Genomic DNA, 16,824 nt, shown 5'->3' with positions numbered 1-16,824 from the left:
CCTTCCTGGCAAATGACATTTATACATACATTTTTGCCTCTTTTTTTTTTTACCTATATCTATATACATGTATAGAATGTGACGTGGCAATGGTAGTTTTACAATTACAAGCGCCTTTGATGTTTTTTTTTTTTTTGTTTTTTAATATACAATGGAGCACGCTAACAAGCACAGTAGCAACTCTTGTTCCGTTGATAGATTTTAGCTCTTTTCCATTCCCACTAAATTAAGTTTCTGGTTGAAAATTTCAAGAAATTACAATTACTGGGTTTTTTCATATCATATGATATTATAAAAATTCTCTAGAGATATATATCATTGTCCGGCCATTTCCCCCTTTGCTTTCAAGATGGGCTATTTATCTCGACAGTAGAACCTGTAAATGCCTAAAATAGAGAAAGAAAGTTGCAGAGAGGAGAGGGGGGAAAAGGAAAAGGAAAAGGAGGGAGAGGGTTCAAAGTGATAATTAATCAGAGTTTTGATGATGAGTTGGGAAAACTAAAGCTGGCCATGGAGAGAGGGAGAGAGAGAGAAAGAGAGAAGCAGCTAGCAAGCTAATGGACAGGGAAAAGACATTAAGGCCGGCCGGTTCCCCATGGAAATAAAACCAGGCCGGTTTTAATTAATCAATTTGGGAGGTACCAGGGAAGATGAGGGCTAGGGTTTCAGAAGGAAGTACAGAGTGTTTTGGCTGCATTTTGATGAGATGATGAGAGCGACCACTCAAAACCCTCCCATCTTCTATATCTGCCACACAACAGCGGACGATGGGGGCGACTTTTCTTTTCTTTTCTTTTTCTTTCTTTTTTATTTTCCACCTATGAACATGCAGTGTTCGTAGAGTTATACACACACACACACACATATATATATATATATATGTATATGAAAGCATGCATTGTATTCTGTACGTCACCTATATATGGTGGGATTAATTTGAAGAGCTGTTTGGATGGAAGGAAAAGTTGATTTATATAGAGCAAAAACATATTTGGTCTAATGTACCCAGTCATTTTTTTTTTTCAGGGAAAATGTTTTACCCATTTTGGGTGGTTGGATAAACATTTTTTTTGTTAAACTAAACAATTTCTATTTTTTGTATTTAACTATTTATTGTAATAAATATATGCATTCTAATTAAATGAAACCAATTAAGAAAAAAAACTTATAGATCTAAAAATTAGATATAATAAATATAATTTATTAAAAAATAATATATTATTAGAATACTTCTTAAGCAATGCCCTGGAAGGCACTCCTTCCCATATATTTTTTTGTGTAAAGATACTCATTTGGCTGAAAATAGCAAATTGTCACTGCATGCTATATTAATCCAAAAAATGTTTGTGTATAGACCTCTTAAAATTGAATCTTTTTTCGGTTTTTCATAAAATTTTTGAACAGGATATTCTCATGTTGAATAATATGTTTATTTGTGAGCTAATTAATATAATTAGAACCATACACTATGAATAATGTTTATTTTACTATCGTTGCACTTTGTCGTGCTATGTTATGAAATTAGTATTAATAAAAATATTCTTTTGTAACTTAATATGATTTTATGCATATTAATATTAAAAATAAATAATAAATATTTTGTTGACATTTTATTGTTGTGCCCGAGGTAGGTATATATATATATATATATATATGCATACGCAAAATCACAAGTAAACAAGAAATTAATATATCAAAATATATTTTAAACTAGAGATATATTTAAAACAACCCATTAATTAGCTAATAAAAGCAGTGAAAAAAACCATTAATTGATAGTGTGATGGATTGAAAAATTTTGACTTGTTCTAAATAAAAGTTTGGGATGAGTTATAAAAGTAAATAAACAGGCAGCAGCCAGGTTGAAAATTAAAGGTAGGCACCAACTTGTACTTCAGCAATCGATGGGTTTGGTTGATGTCGTTGCTAGAATGCGGTGTTAAAGTTGGATCCATTATTGATTAAAGCATAATTGTTGCCAAGTTTCGATCTCCATGCCATGTGTCTCTTCTTTTTAGCCTACTGCTGAATTTTTTTTTTTTTGTTTTTTAAGAAGAGGAAGAACTTCGCTGACATTTTGGTTGGTGTAAATCTTGTGCAAATTTTGACAATCTTATAGCCAAGATCGAGCTCAATGGACCCTTTTAATTAGCCCGACTTATCATGAAAATGTTTAAAGGCCTAGAGATGCGTATTAGGATTAATATCAATAAACATATCGTCTAAATATCCTAATAATATTTTGTTAGATTTTAATCATGATATCATAATTAAGTCTTTTCACCTTGAATCAAGAGTGATCACACAAACTCGTGTGAGACAATATTAAGAAGTGAAGAGAGACTCAAATTTGGAACCTTCCCTCATATAAGCGTACACCAACCACAATAGCATTAATTTGTGTCTTATAGTTGTAACAAAGTCAGTGCTTAAAAGGACATCTTAACAATGAGCCTAGTAAAGGTTCTTATTAATTGGTTGTAATAGTTTGGCATGCCTTTTGCTTTTCCTTTTCTTTCTTTTTTTTTTTTTTTTTTTGTACGGGAAGGGCGGGGGATGATTGTTTGTGAAAATACTAAAAGAAGCGTCTCAAGTATTCGAGATTTTTCACTAAAATCAATTCATTTTTTGATTTATAGTTTTGGAAATTTTTTGTGTAATTATTGTATAATTTTTTGTATAAAAAATTTTATAATCAATATCCTTGGATGCATACTAAATAAATCCCTAATTCCAGGAGGAAGAGGCTGGAGCTAAAAGGATATTGGTGCCCTACCAACATAGGAAAGGGATTTTTCCTTCCATCTGTTGAGAGTTTGTTATCCAATTTTACACCTAATTATCAAAGTACTTTTTGCAATAACATGCTCATAAATATATTAAATTTCAAAATAATTTTATGTTGTCAGGTAAACGTCTCAACCAGCAGTTAAGATGATTGAGATATGTGAAAAGAAAATCTATAGAACAACATGTGAGATTGATAAGTAATTATTGAAATAGGCAGAATTTATACCACAGAAAGAGAGAGAGAGAGAGAGAGAGAGAGAAGGGGGGGGGGGGGACATTTTGATATAAAACTTGGCTAAAATTCATTAAAATTTTTCAAAGTTTATGACTTGTGATATTTAATCCTCCTATAATTTTATTTTTGGCAAAAAATCTCATTTGAAATCATTTTCAGACAAAAAGATTAATTAAATTTATATGTCAAAAAGAAAAAATAACCAAATAAATATCTCAATTGATTTTAAACAATTGAACACAATTCTATTTTTACATATTAATTAAAGATAAAATACCAAACTTAAACTTAAGTAAGAAAGTAGCGTCAATTAATGATTTGAGAGGATAAATTAGAGATAAATGCGTGAAAAAACGTAACTATATAAAAATTATGTTTTTTTTTTTTATTCTTTCTATCATAAAAAATTTCTTAGGGCTCTTTTGGTCAAATTTCGTTCCAATATTATTATTTTGAAAACAAAAATAGAAAATGACATTATTTGATTGCTTGTTTTTACTATCAAAATTTTGAAAAAGTTTGAAAAAATAATGGAAACAATAGATGAGTAATGAAATGAAATATTGACTTTTAAATTATTATGAACACTTAAAACATAATTTTTCACTGCAAAACAGTTTATAGTAATTTTTTACCATGGTTAATGCCTTATGAAGTAACGTAATTTTCAACTTTTGAAGTTATGAACTCAAATAATTAAAGTATTTGAAAATTTAATTAAAAATCATATTTATGAAGAAAAAATAAGAAAATTTTAAGAATTGTGGGTTTGAAATTCAACTAAAAACCGTTTTTATTGATAAAAATATTTTTTTTGGATATTACTTTGCTTCCATGATTCAAAAAAAAAAAAAAATGAAGACTAATGTGCTTTTGTGATTCAAAGATGAATTAGATTTTGGTTTAAGTTATAGATTAATTGCAAAATTACTGATTGGCTTTTGCATTTCCTTAGAGATAAATTAAAATTTTACTTGAATTTAGAGACTTATTAAGGTTAATGGCATCGCCTTCCACTTTGTTCTCCATTTATTCGTCTTAAATAATCAATTAGAGCCAATTACTGGACAAGTTTAGTATTTTTATTTTTAATGAGTTTTTAATAATAGAGTTGTACATAATTATTTAAAATTAATTAAGACACTATGGTCATTTTTTTCTTAAGTGTAAATTTAATATTTTAACCAAAAGATTATATTAAAAAGATTCTTAATTAAAAATAAAATTACAAAAGAGTTAAAAAGTATCTCAAATCATAAAATTAATCATCCTTCCAAGAGCATGGCTGATGGATACATGCATTGCATGCATCCCCTAAATTAGCTTTCAATTTGTTCATGGTCTACTCTGGGTCTGGGATGTCTTGTAAGACAATTACCCTTGACGTTTGTTTTGTCCTTCCTTTGTCTCTGCAGGCCCTTGCTGGCTTGTTTAGGCACTCCTTAATAATAAAAATAATTGGAACCTAACTTATATAATAGAGGATTAGATATTCACTTTTTGTACATATTTGATTTTTTGTGATTTTAATTCAAAAAAGGAAGCAAGAGATCTCATCTTTGTTGGGTCAGCCAACTTCGATAATTGGGCATTGGGCATAGTGTGCTTCTTCATCTTACGTCCCTTTCCATATCTGCCCTAGCTAATTAATAAATAGTCCTCACTGTAAGAGAAATGTTTCCTTCAACTACTTTGGCAATATTTATTTATTAATTTTGTTTTTCAAAATGCCATTTTCTCATCTACCTTTCTTCCCCCAAACAAAGAATTAATTAACCAATTAAAGGAATAAAAAAAAGCAAATTAAATACTTGGAGACAGTAACATGAGAACCAGCTCCAAGTAAATTATATACCCGGCAAGACACAGACTGATTTCCAAGTAGAAAAACTTCCCTTAATCCAGATTATATAGTTCCTCTTGAGGATTAATTATCTTTATATATATAGAAGGGAGCATATAGAGTTCTGAAGGTGGCAGCTAACCCTCTTAATAAGCTAACTCAGAGTAGATATTCTTAAACTACATCACAATAGCAACACTCGCAATCCTGAAGGCGGCAGCTACATGGCCGCCAAAGAGGCATATGAACTTCCACATTAAACAATATTCATGAACTAACCTTCTTAATAAGCCCAAGCAACTCTAGCTTAAATATCACATTAGGCGCCAAATTTCTACCAACCCATCCAGTCAATACATTGCGGATTTCAGCCACCACAAAAATATTATTTATGTCTTTCTTCTTATCCAAATTATGTAAAATATTCATTGATTTTTGGTATATATGTTTGTAGTAATACAGGTGTAGGAGCATATCCCTATAGCTAGCCCTAACTATGAAGAATCCAAACCTTGTGTCCTATGTGTATAGCCTTATCTGTATATACAAGGGAAAGCGATCAGAAGCAGCCAATGTAGTGGAACGTCTCATGTCTCTGAAATGGTGAGAAGCCAAATTGAGCGAAATGTACAGAAGGAAAGAAAAAAAGGGCAAGGGCATGTAAAGGCACTGAAGCATCCCCATATTTCTAAGTAAAGACACCCTTTTAAGTGCAAAGACAATTCTATCCAGCTTCAATCTTGATTCATAAAGTCAGAATGTGTGTGTGTGTGTGACAGGATTGTGCCAAAATGGCCATCTACCAATCCATTCCACCACATCATATATAGAGGAAGAAAGAAATTCTTGGAAAGTGTGTGCAGGTTGTTCACTTTCGCAGACTGCATTAACCCTAAAAGCTGGTTCACATTTCAATCTTTTAATTTATGTGTCTGTGTGTATATATCTCTAGTACTGATGAATGAATGTTTTTGAATTTCAAGGTAATATGGAATTCAAAGGAGAGAGAGAACCTTGTGACATCTATATATATAGGATCTCAGAATGGCATTCAATAGGGACTCAGCGAACGCATCTCAGAAGCCTCTTCACCCTTTTATATATGATATGTACTTTCATAAATTTTTATAAGAATAAAAAGTAGATTAACTTTTATAAAATTCACTCATCAATTTTTTAAATAATTGTCTTCGCTCTTGAAGTACTCTTTGTTTTAGGCTCAAATTCACCCTTTGATAAACCATTTCCAAAAGTTCATTCAAGTAAAAACAAAAAAGTGTATGGCAAATTTGACCAAAACCCAAAAAAATTGAGGGCCAAATTGGTCTTAAACCTTTCATTTTTGTACAATAAATTAATATTGTTAAAAGAAAATATAGCAATAATATTTTTACTTACAATCAATTTTAATAAATACGTTTAAATATGTGATCATTAATAACTTATAATTAACTTGCATGCAACAGTGAAGATGAAAGTATCACATCACAGTAATAATTGCCTGAGCCATATTTCTCTCTCTTTAATTAAGCTACTGAATGATTGGTTCATTGTCACTCTCTCTCACTCTCCCTCACTCTCCCTCGTGTCTTTTTCACTTAACACAGCAATAAAATTTATTTGTCCAAAAAAATCATCTTCAAATTTTTAGAATTCTGCAAAAACAAAATTGTTAAAGAGCACAAGATATTCCCCACATTGAACTGTTAATAAGTGTCTTACCCTTTTTGGAATGAGAATTGGCTTATTTATAACTTAGGAGATTTGTGATAAATATTTCTAATATTAGAAGATTGACTAGGATTTAGATAACTGTAGATAATAAATCCCTATTTTTTGTGTAATTTATAGAGAAAGTTTCAAAGATAAGTTTGCACATTCCTGTGGGAATATCACGTGAGAGGGGTCTCCAAGAGAATTCTACATTTCTTGGAGACCCTTTCTGAGAGTGTCTCCTCAGTTCTTTGCGATTCTTTCTCTTTTTATTTATTATTTTTTAATTTTAAACTTATTTTTAGTGGATCTTGATACATTACACATGGTCTTTCTTCTTTTCATGAGGTGTAGAAGAGTGCAGCTGTCTTGATCTTTGTCCAAGTTATAATATATATATACATATATAGAGAGAGAGAGAGACAGAGGGGGGGCCAAGTAAATGCAATGAGAGTGAGGGCTGGCTCATTATATTCATTCATATCATTTTCTCATTTTCTGCATCTTTCTAGACACAGCTGTTACTGTTGGCATGTACCACCGATTATCAGAGATCATGTCTCTGCGCTTTTGTGAAGCATAGTAAATTCTTCATGTGGCCTGTTTCTTGGCGTTAAATCTCTTGCTATATCTTGATTTTGATGGCTTTCAATAAATAGTTTTATGGAGAAGAAGAGGACAATTAATTCCCTGTTTAACCTATTAATTTACGGTGGTTTTACAAAAACTTAATTTCATTAAAAAGTGTGAGAATTATTATGATTATCTTGAGTGTTGATATCAAATGACTCAAGTCGGGTGCATCAGTAGCCCTCAAGAGACAAGCCAAAACGGGCTCAATTCATTTATATAATAAATTTGACCTGTTAATAAAAAGCAAGCCCTGACTTAACTTGTTACCCTGCCTAAAACGGGTAGACGTAGGCCGGTCCATCAAACTCCCAATCCGAGTCAAACTCAAGGTTTGTGATACTTAGCCTTAGTTTGGCTTGGCGTTTATTTTTGTAGCTTTTAAGTTAGATACTATTTAAGCTGGTTATAGCATTTAAGTTAAATAATGTTTAAGTTGATAATGTGTTTGGATAAATGTGTTTTTAAATTATCAGTTAATAATTATGTATTTATTTGAAAGAGCTGATAAGTTATGAGATATTGATAAAAGATGAAAATAGATATACTATTAAATAATATAAAAAAATATATAAAATACTAAATTTTAATAAATTTTTATAAATTAATGTTTAATTAATAAAATTTTACTGTTAAAAAATATATACATTAATTTTACTATTATAAATTAACATTGTATTAGTATAATTATTAAAAAATATATTTTATTAAAATTAATATATATTATATGTTATATACAAAATTATTATATATGTTATATATAATATAACATATATTATTACATGTTATGTTATACATATATATACATATATATACATATATATAGTGAAGAGATGAAGAAGAAGGCCGGTAACAGAGAAGGAGATGGGCGATGGCGTAGAAAGGGACGACGATGGTGAGAGGAGGTGAGATAGGCAGCAAGAGACGTGACAGCACTAGGCGACTTGCAGCAGCAGATTTGGAAACAGAGGCGGTGATCGCAGTAGCGAGATTGAGGCAACTTGCGGTGATCGAATTAGGCTTGCGATGGAGATGAAGGAATCGACTTATAGTGGTCGAGCTAGGCAACGACGACAGAGCAATTGGGGGCGACGATGGGGGCGATGGCTAGGGTGATAGCGAGGCAGAAGGCAACGGACCATGGGGAACAGTGGCAGTGGGAAATTGGTTGCAAAGGATTGAAGAAGAAGAATATGGGTTGGAAATTGGTATTTTGGTTGAGGATAAATTGGTAATTTCCTTGGTCAAAGCAATTTTTTCCCAAGAGCATTTTGTAGAAATTGAAGGGAAAGAACTTTTCAAAAAGTTATTCAAATAGCATTTAAGCTATATATATAACTTTTAAGTTATTTGAGTTTGTCAAACACTTAACTGAAAAAGTTTAATAACTTTTAAGCTACACTAATAACTTATAAGCGGTCAAATTACACAGCCAAACAGACTGTTAATAGATTGACCTCAACAAAAGTCTGTCAAACTGACTTATATTTAAAATAATTTGAAAATAATTTTAAAAAATATAAATATATTTATTCAATTAATATTTAAAATATAAAAATATTTTTAAAAATGCAAATTCTATTTGAAAAATAAAAATTTACAATATAAAAGTTAACGATTTGAAAATTAAATTTTTTGATAATTTAGAATTCCACTTTTAAAGTGGTATTAAATTTTATAAATATTTAAAAGTTATAAAAATTGCTTCATATTTTAAATTTGAACTCCAATGTTTGTGTATGAGATACATATTTATTTACATATTTATATTTTGTTAAAATAATTATGCCTTTTTGCATGTAAAATATAATTTTTTTTTGTAAAATTGTGTATGAAATATAAATTATTTGAGATTTATAGATTATCAATATAAATTTTGTAACATTGTCTATATAATTTTTAAAATATTAGATAAATTAAATATCAACAATCCAAATTCAAATTTAAATAATTTATAATTTTATTTTTAAAAAAAATAAAATTCCATTAAGCCTGGCAACGAATTAAGTCCACAAGTCAGGGCCCATGGATATGAGTTGAGGCCTTAGATAGGCTAAGTTGCAAACTTAAAAATGTTGGACTCAATTCAACCCTATATAAATGATAAAGGTAAGTCAAGCTCAACTTACAACAATAACAAGTCGGTTTGAACTACCCATAACCTTCCCAACCCATTTAACATCACGAGTAAATGATGTTTATTCCGTTGTTTATTTGGGGTTTGTTGTTTTTGTCAATTTGGGGGATTTATAGTTTTGAGGTGTAATATCAGTTAATGAAAAGTTCTTTTAAGAGTGTTTGGTTTATTTATATAAAAAGTTGTTTTTTAAAAAGTTTAAAAACCAAAAATTTAATAAAATTATTGTTAAAAATCCAAAAAATAGATTAATTTCTCATTAAAAAGGCAATTTTTGAAAAGTATACTAAATATGTAAACTTTTTTCATAACTGTCAACAATATAAACTAACTAAAAAGTCCATTCCATATAAAACCTTAATGTCCAAAGACATCTTTTAAGTTATATTTTCTTTTCGGCTATTCATTTATTAACTTGTGACCAAGCAGACAAGAATGTCTTCTTAGCGAGGCAACATGCAATTAAACTGAAAGGTCATTATCATTAAAGAAAAGTACTGATAGATTACAATTAATGCTGCTGTAGCACCGTTTGGTTAATTTCTAACAAAAGTCGACCTGTATTGCCATCAATTGTTATTTTGTGATGTGGTACATACCACAGCATCTTATGTTTTAAATTCTAGTCCCAGATGAAATGCCAGACTGATCTTAACCCATTATATGAATTGAGAGGGTTCCCACAAGTAATATTAATTGTTCATGTTATCAGGAAAAAAGATAAAAAATTTGGTTTTATGTAGCTATTAGCTAAATTTAACTTCTGGGCTTATTCAATCGGGTAATATACATCTATATTTGTGTGTGTAGCCCTGAACAAGAAAGAAACGAAGAGATGTGAGAAAACAAGTTAAATGGGCCAAGACACAGACAGATAAACAAGCTCCAAGAGTCCTTTAGCCAACAAACAAATTCCAATGCAATCCATGAAAGGCGTACAAGACAGGATCCCAAAAACAAGAAGAAAAGGCTAATCTAGTTAGTTTACATAATCTAGTTAGCTTGATCCCGAAATGATTTTTACTTAGAAAAAAAAAAGTGGATATATATCTAAAACAACTTGATCTCTTAGTGTAAATCAAATAAAGCCACGCACACATTTTCTTAATCTATGTGCGTTTTGTCTTCAATTAAGACAGGCACAGTGGCATTTGAATCCCTTTCTTGTTCGTGCTGAAGCAAAAGAAGACGAAGCTGAAGCGGGGTTCAAGTGGCAGCTGCTTGGCTGCTTGCATCTTATGTTGAGCTTTTTGGGTTATCTTTTGCCTTTTTAATGGCACTTTAAAGTTAACTCATCTAATCCATTTATTTTCCGATGATTCTAAGTCGATATTTGTTAATCCCAAACTCATCAAGGTTGCAGCAGTTGCCTTGGGGAGGTCCTACCTACGTTATAGTGTTCTTGGTCCAGTTGGCTTTCTCGTATGTTTGGCTTATGTTTTTGTGGGTTTTGTGTCGTCCTTGCTCGTTTAGGCCTTAATCTATATTTAAAAAAAAAATAAACAACATGTAATGGAGATTCCAAATATTGTTTTGGTGGCTTCAAATGGATTTTGTGTCGTGGCATTTCACATCCATATATAGGATGTTTTTACAATTACTGTGTCATAAACCAAAGCCATTAAAATTCTAAGAGTCCAAAAGGATATTTTGGGTTGAAAGGCATAAATTTTTTATACAAGGGTCTCACACACGCACAAATAAAATAACTCCAATATCTAAAAATCTCTCCGAATATTTCTAAAAAATGATAAGATAAACATCATTCATAAAAGATAGACATCATTCATAACAAATCTACTCTCAGTCAGACTAAAATTAATCATGATAAGTGTTATCTATAAAATTCTTAATTTTATTACACTTTAAATCACTTTATATTTCTCTATAAATAAGCAGATATTTAATTCTAAAAATGTACAATATTTCTAATACTAGTTTCAATACAATTTTTTTCATCATATGTTTGATTTAAGTATCAAAGTATTTGCACGAAGACTTTCTCTCGTCCTTTAATTATTTTCTTATTTTTACAGATTTAGATGACTCGATGATGATATTTCCAGTCAATTAAATTTATAGTTATATCTAGACAACAACAACAATCTTTTAGGATAATCCTAGGGGAAGACCTTGTAGAGAATTGGGCTATTTTAAGGTAAATGGGCTTACAGCCAATTTTTACAACAAAACCTAATATGATCATGATAAGCTAATTAGGTACATGAAAATCCAAAAGATAGTTAGGATGCCTTCTCTTGCGGGGGCTTCGGTCGCTCGATCTCATAATTTTTGAAAGGAGAGGTAAATTTAAATCTAATTCACAATAATTGTGCAGAGAATGGATTCAAATCTGATAAATCAGGCCATCCATCACTCCATGCTGACTACTGGAGTAATCCCAAAGAATAAAAAAAAAAGACAATTTGAACTATAAACTCAAATTCCAAGTGTATAATTCATCAGTAGCTTGAGCAAATTACATTTGAACCCAAGCAAATGAAGTTAAACAAATAATATTTTATATTATGTCATTAGTCTATTTTAGTTATGGGTTTACAGTCCATTTTGTTACCTTTAATTATGAAGTTCATTAGTCCTCTAATTGTCGGGATTAAGATTTTCTATGATTCAGTTATATTGGCAAAAAAGAATTACAAAAACAACACTTGTTGAAATTTGAGAGAGAAAATTAAAACAAGTTCATTAAGCACAAAAAAAGAAACAAAAAAATTGAGATGAGTTCTATCCATTAAAGCAATTTTGGTGGAGCTAACAATAGATAGATCATCTATTTGAGAGGTCGCACATTTTTTTGGTCTAAACAATGAATTTGCCCATCAAAGCTTATTAAATCTAAATTTTTGTGAATGTAATAAATTTAGGTCATGTGGTCGAATCGGTCCACCCATAACTAGCTCCAAATCCAAACTCGAGTCTGGATCCGAATATACAATTGCTACGTATATTTGCAAAGAGAACAAGTACTATTTAAGCAATTGAGACAACTTCCTCCAAGTGTGGAGGAAATGAGCAAATGGAAGTAGCATTATCAATAGCAGTATAAAAAGTTGTTTTGTTAAATAAATTTTTGAATCATTTGGGAGTTGTGAGTGCCTTTTCAAATTCTGTCATAGTGAATTGTGACAAGCTATAATAACATTCCCCAGGGATCTCAAATATCATTTGAAGATCAAATATATTGACACAAGATATAATTTTGTAAGAGATATTGTTGCATAAAAGGAGGTGCATTAAGAGTATATCTCTACACACAAAATGATAGACGATCCGTTCACAAAACTTATTCCAAAAGATCTATTCTAAAGTCATGTTAAATCCTCGGAAATGTGTAAATGTTAAATGTATTTTTTGGAACATTAGCATGTAATATTATTTTCCTAATTTACGTCAATAAATGATTCATGTTATTTTTAATTAATGCCAATTGTGTTTTAGTACACAAATTAATTAATGCCCACACACATATATATAATGCTCCGTGCATAATGTTAAATACAATGTTTAATGCATATTGCTGAGTACAATAATTAAAGATATTTCAAATAGATAGTTGGTTTTCTCACACAAGCAACTACATCTATAATTGAGTAGCGCATAAACGAAAGATACTTTTAATCAAATCACAAAAGTTATTAAGCTAATGTGACCTCAAGCTTAAAACAAAATCGTTCTTGATGAATTATCTAGATGCGACTATAAAAGGTAACCAAAAGGTGAAAATCCCACTTCTCACCATATCTAACTAAGAATGCCAAGTAAATGCTTATTTAACAAACATGTGAAAATTAGAGTTGTGAACTAAAGTTAGATACTAAATGTATCTAAACTATATATTTATATAACAAAAGACATACGCTTTATAGGAAAATAAAAATAATACAGTAGTACAGATTTCATGCCATGTGTGCAAAGTTTGACCAAAATAGAATAACAAAAGACATGGATCTCCACTTTTAGGTGTGTGAGACCCTCGAGGTCATAAGAATCTCGTAAAATACCCTTTAACCTTTAACTGTTTTTAGAAGTTATGATTTGATGCAATTATTTTGGAATGCTACCAGAAGCCATGTATGATTTAGTAGGATGGAACATATTTGAAAAAATGAATGAATTATAATGAAAAGATTTCAAGAATAAAGAAAGATCCGTTTGAGTGTCACATTTGAATGTATTCACAAGTCAACTAATTATAATTATTCGTTGAATTATAATTGTGAATATAGGGTTTATTGAATAAGTGATGAATCCAAATAAGATCTAAGTGTGATTAAATATGACTTGGATGTGGTAAATTTGGGTTACTCACCTGGGTTAGTCCACCCATAATAGGCTTCGGATCCAGACTTGGATCCAGATCAAAATTCAAATCTGCAACCTCTATGTGTAGTTACAGAGAGAATAACTGTCATTTAGTAGTTGAAGCCATTTTCTCTAAGTACATGAGTATGCTTATGTATGCAAGTATATATATTGGATATATACAATGAAAAATGGTTGCTTGAAGGTTACTGAAATTCCAAAAGGAGAAAATGATCGAAAAAGAAATCAATGTGCTCATGTGTTGTGTTTTGACTTGTGTAGAAGGGCACCAAACTCTCAAAGAAAATTCTTTGTGAAGTGTGGCTTTGGCAAACAAACAATTTTTGATTTTGTAATTTTATTTTTGAACTAATAAAGGTCCGACCCAATTTTGCTATGCGAAATTAGATAAATCTAATTTCAATTAATATTGGGTTAAGATCTACTAATTTTTCTAATTATTAGCCTTTTTTTGTAATCATTTCTCTTATGGGGTAAGATCTATTCTTTTTTATTATTATGAATAGATTGTGTGGCCATTGTTTCAGGGATCTTGCTACAATAGCTTAGAGGGTTTTCGAATTTGGGTGGTATAGCACACAATTTATCAATATAAATGTTAATTTTTAAATGTACTAAATATTAAAACTTATTACAAACTTAAAAAGATTTACTAAACCTCGTGTGAGTTCAAAAACCTACGGAGTCCCTAAATGCTTTTTTCTTACTTGGGTTGGAAATTGTTCATGCCTTTGAGAAAGGCAACATAATGAGCTACATATGATGTGAGATTGTAGCCCAGGCTAGGTAATAGAAGAAAATAATAAAAATAATTAATCAGCTATATATCTAATCAGGGAGGTAACTAATTGTTAAGTGCATTAAAGATTTTAGATCTTGTTTTTTTTTTAATTTTAAATTATAAATAATAAAAATAATTAATTAAAATATAATGGGCTGAAAAAAAGAGTTGTGTAGTAATAATATAAGATTAATTGAAAACTATTCACTTTTAAATTGGATAAATAAATAATAAAAATGACGAACCCCACACATCCACATAGCATATATGTATTTGGCATTACAAAAGCAACTAACAAAGGTATGAAACAATTCTCAAATTGTTGAGCTAACTTGTTATATTAATTAACTTCTGATAATTAATAAAAGTATTTTTATAATATAAATATTTTCTCTTACTCATGAAAAAAAATAAATTTATTTTGAATTAAAAGAGAATTGCTTTTAAACATGTTTTCTTGTTTTAATCATTTATGTCTCAAAATCTTAGGCTGCGTTCTCTTTACTTTTCAATTTTTAGTTTTGAGTTTTGAATTCATTTTCAGTTTTTTGTTTTGGTAGTCTATTTTTAGAAAATTAAAAATGTGTTCTTTTTATCATTATGAAAAACTATTTTTCAAAACAAAAAATTAGAAAACGCATTCTCTTTGAAATTTTAAAAATATTTTTTTAATGATATTTTATTCAATAAATTTGATTATTAAGTAAATTATAAATATTTAATATTAATATATTATTAAAAATATATATACATTTTAAAGTTAATGAATTTTATAATATTTTTTCCTATTATAATAATAAAATATGAATAAATAAATATGTTTTGAGTTTTGAGTTTGTTTTGGATGAAAACACTCAAAATAACTTTTTGTTATTTTGAGTTTTCTTTATAATTTTTTTTTTGTTTTCAAAAATGCATTTTTAAAAACAACAAAGAGAATAAGTTTTCATTATTTTAGAAAATTAAAAACTAAAAATGACATGAAAACAGTAAAGAGAACGCAACTTTATATTTGAATTTTCAAATTTTGAATTAAAGAAGATTTGTTTTTAGATATGTTTTCTCTTTCACATACAAAAAGTAAATTTATTTTGAATTAAATGAGATTGCTTTTAGACATGTTTTCTTGTTTTAATCATTTATATTTTAAAAGCTTATATTTGAATTTTTAAATATTGATTTTTCATGCAAAAAATAAATTTAATTTGAATTAAAGGTGAAACATGTTTTCTTATTGTTTGAAAAAGTGTAAACATTTTTTGAATTTCAAATTTCATATTAACCCTTTTTTAGTGGCTAAAATGCTTATAAATACCTTCAAACTCATTTTTTGAGTATCTAAATGCTTTTATTGCATATCTAAAGCACTCCAAAGCTCTCAAACGCTCTCAAGCAAGACATTCAAGCAATCTGAGGCTCTCGAAATATTATTGCACATCCACTGAAGAGGCACAAGGCAAAAAGAGAAAAGTTCTTCAAGTTTTCTACAACAAATCCGAACTTCTCTATTTGAGGTTATAAATTTATTTATTTATTTAAATATTATTGTTTTATATAATTTGTTCTTAATTGTTTATTTGTATCCAAGCGTGGACAAATTATTTGTAATATTTAAATTACCATTGTGAATTGTATAGGTTTCTTAGAGCCATTAAAATCTAGGTGAATATAGTTTCCAAGGTAAAGTATGAATGAAATCTTGGTGCAGTGGTTGCCTAGAACCTATTGTAATCTAGGTATGTATTTGATTTCCAAGGTAAGCTAGTGTGAAAATCTTTGTGAAATTATTTTAATGGAACCCCAAGAGTGATTAGACTTTGGGAGAGTAAATTAGGTGTATGTGAAGATACTGAACCACTATAAATTGTCTTGTGTCTTATTGTATTTATTTTTGTTATATCTTGTGGCTTACATTTATTATTAATCTCAAATATAATTTATTATATTTATCAAATATATATTTTTCAATAAAATCATTAATCGAGAATATTTATTAAAATTGAAAAAAAAATTAATCACTCAATTCACCCCTCCTCTTAAGTGGCCATATCCTAAAGGACTAACATAAATAGTTTAAAACATTAAGGTTGACGATAAATTAAATTTAACTTCACTATGTAAGATATATACGACTAACATCTATAATGACATAAACGTAAGAATATTCACTCGAGACTTTTAGAAGCACAAACTCTTGACCCAAACTAAATCTCCACAAATATAAAAGGATGTGGGTTTTCTATGTACAAAAAGATAGATTTGCTCCTTTATTAACTATATTTTTTTTTTGTTTTTAATAAAATACCATGTCCATTAGTTGTTTATATTACTTTTTTTTTCTCATATCGTGC

Source organism: Diospyros lotus, chromosome 7 (assembly GCF_014633365.1).
Source record: "Diospyros lotus cultivar Yz01 chromosome 7, ASM1463336v1, whole genome shotgun sequence".
Taxonomy (NCBI): domain Eukaryota; kingdom Viridiplantae; phylum Streptophyta; class Magnoliopsida; order Ericales; family Ebenaceae; genus Diospyros; species Diospyros lotus.
This window is presented reverse-complemented; position numbering follows the sequence as displayed.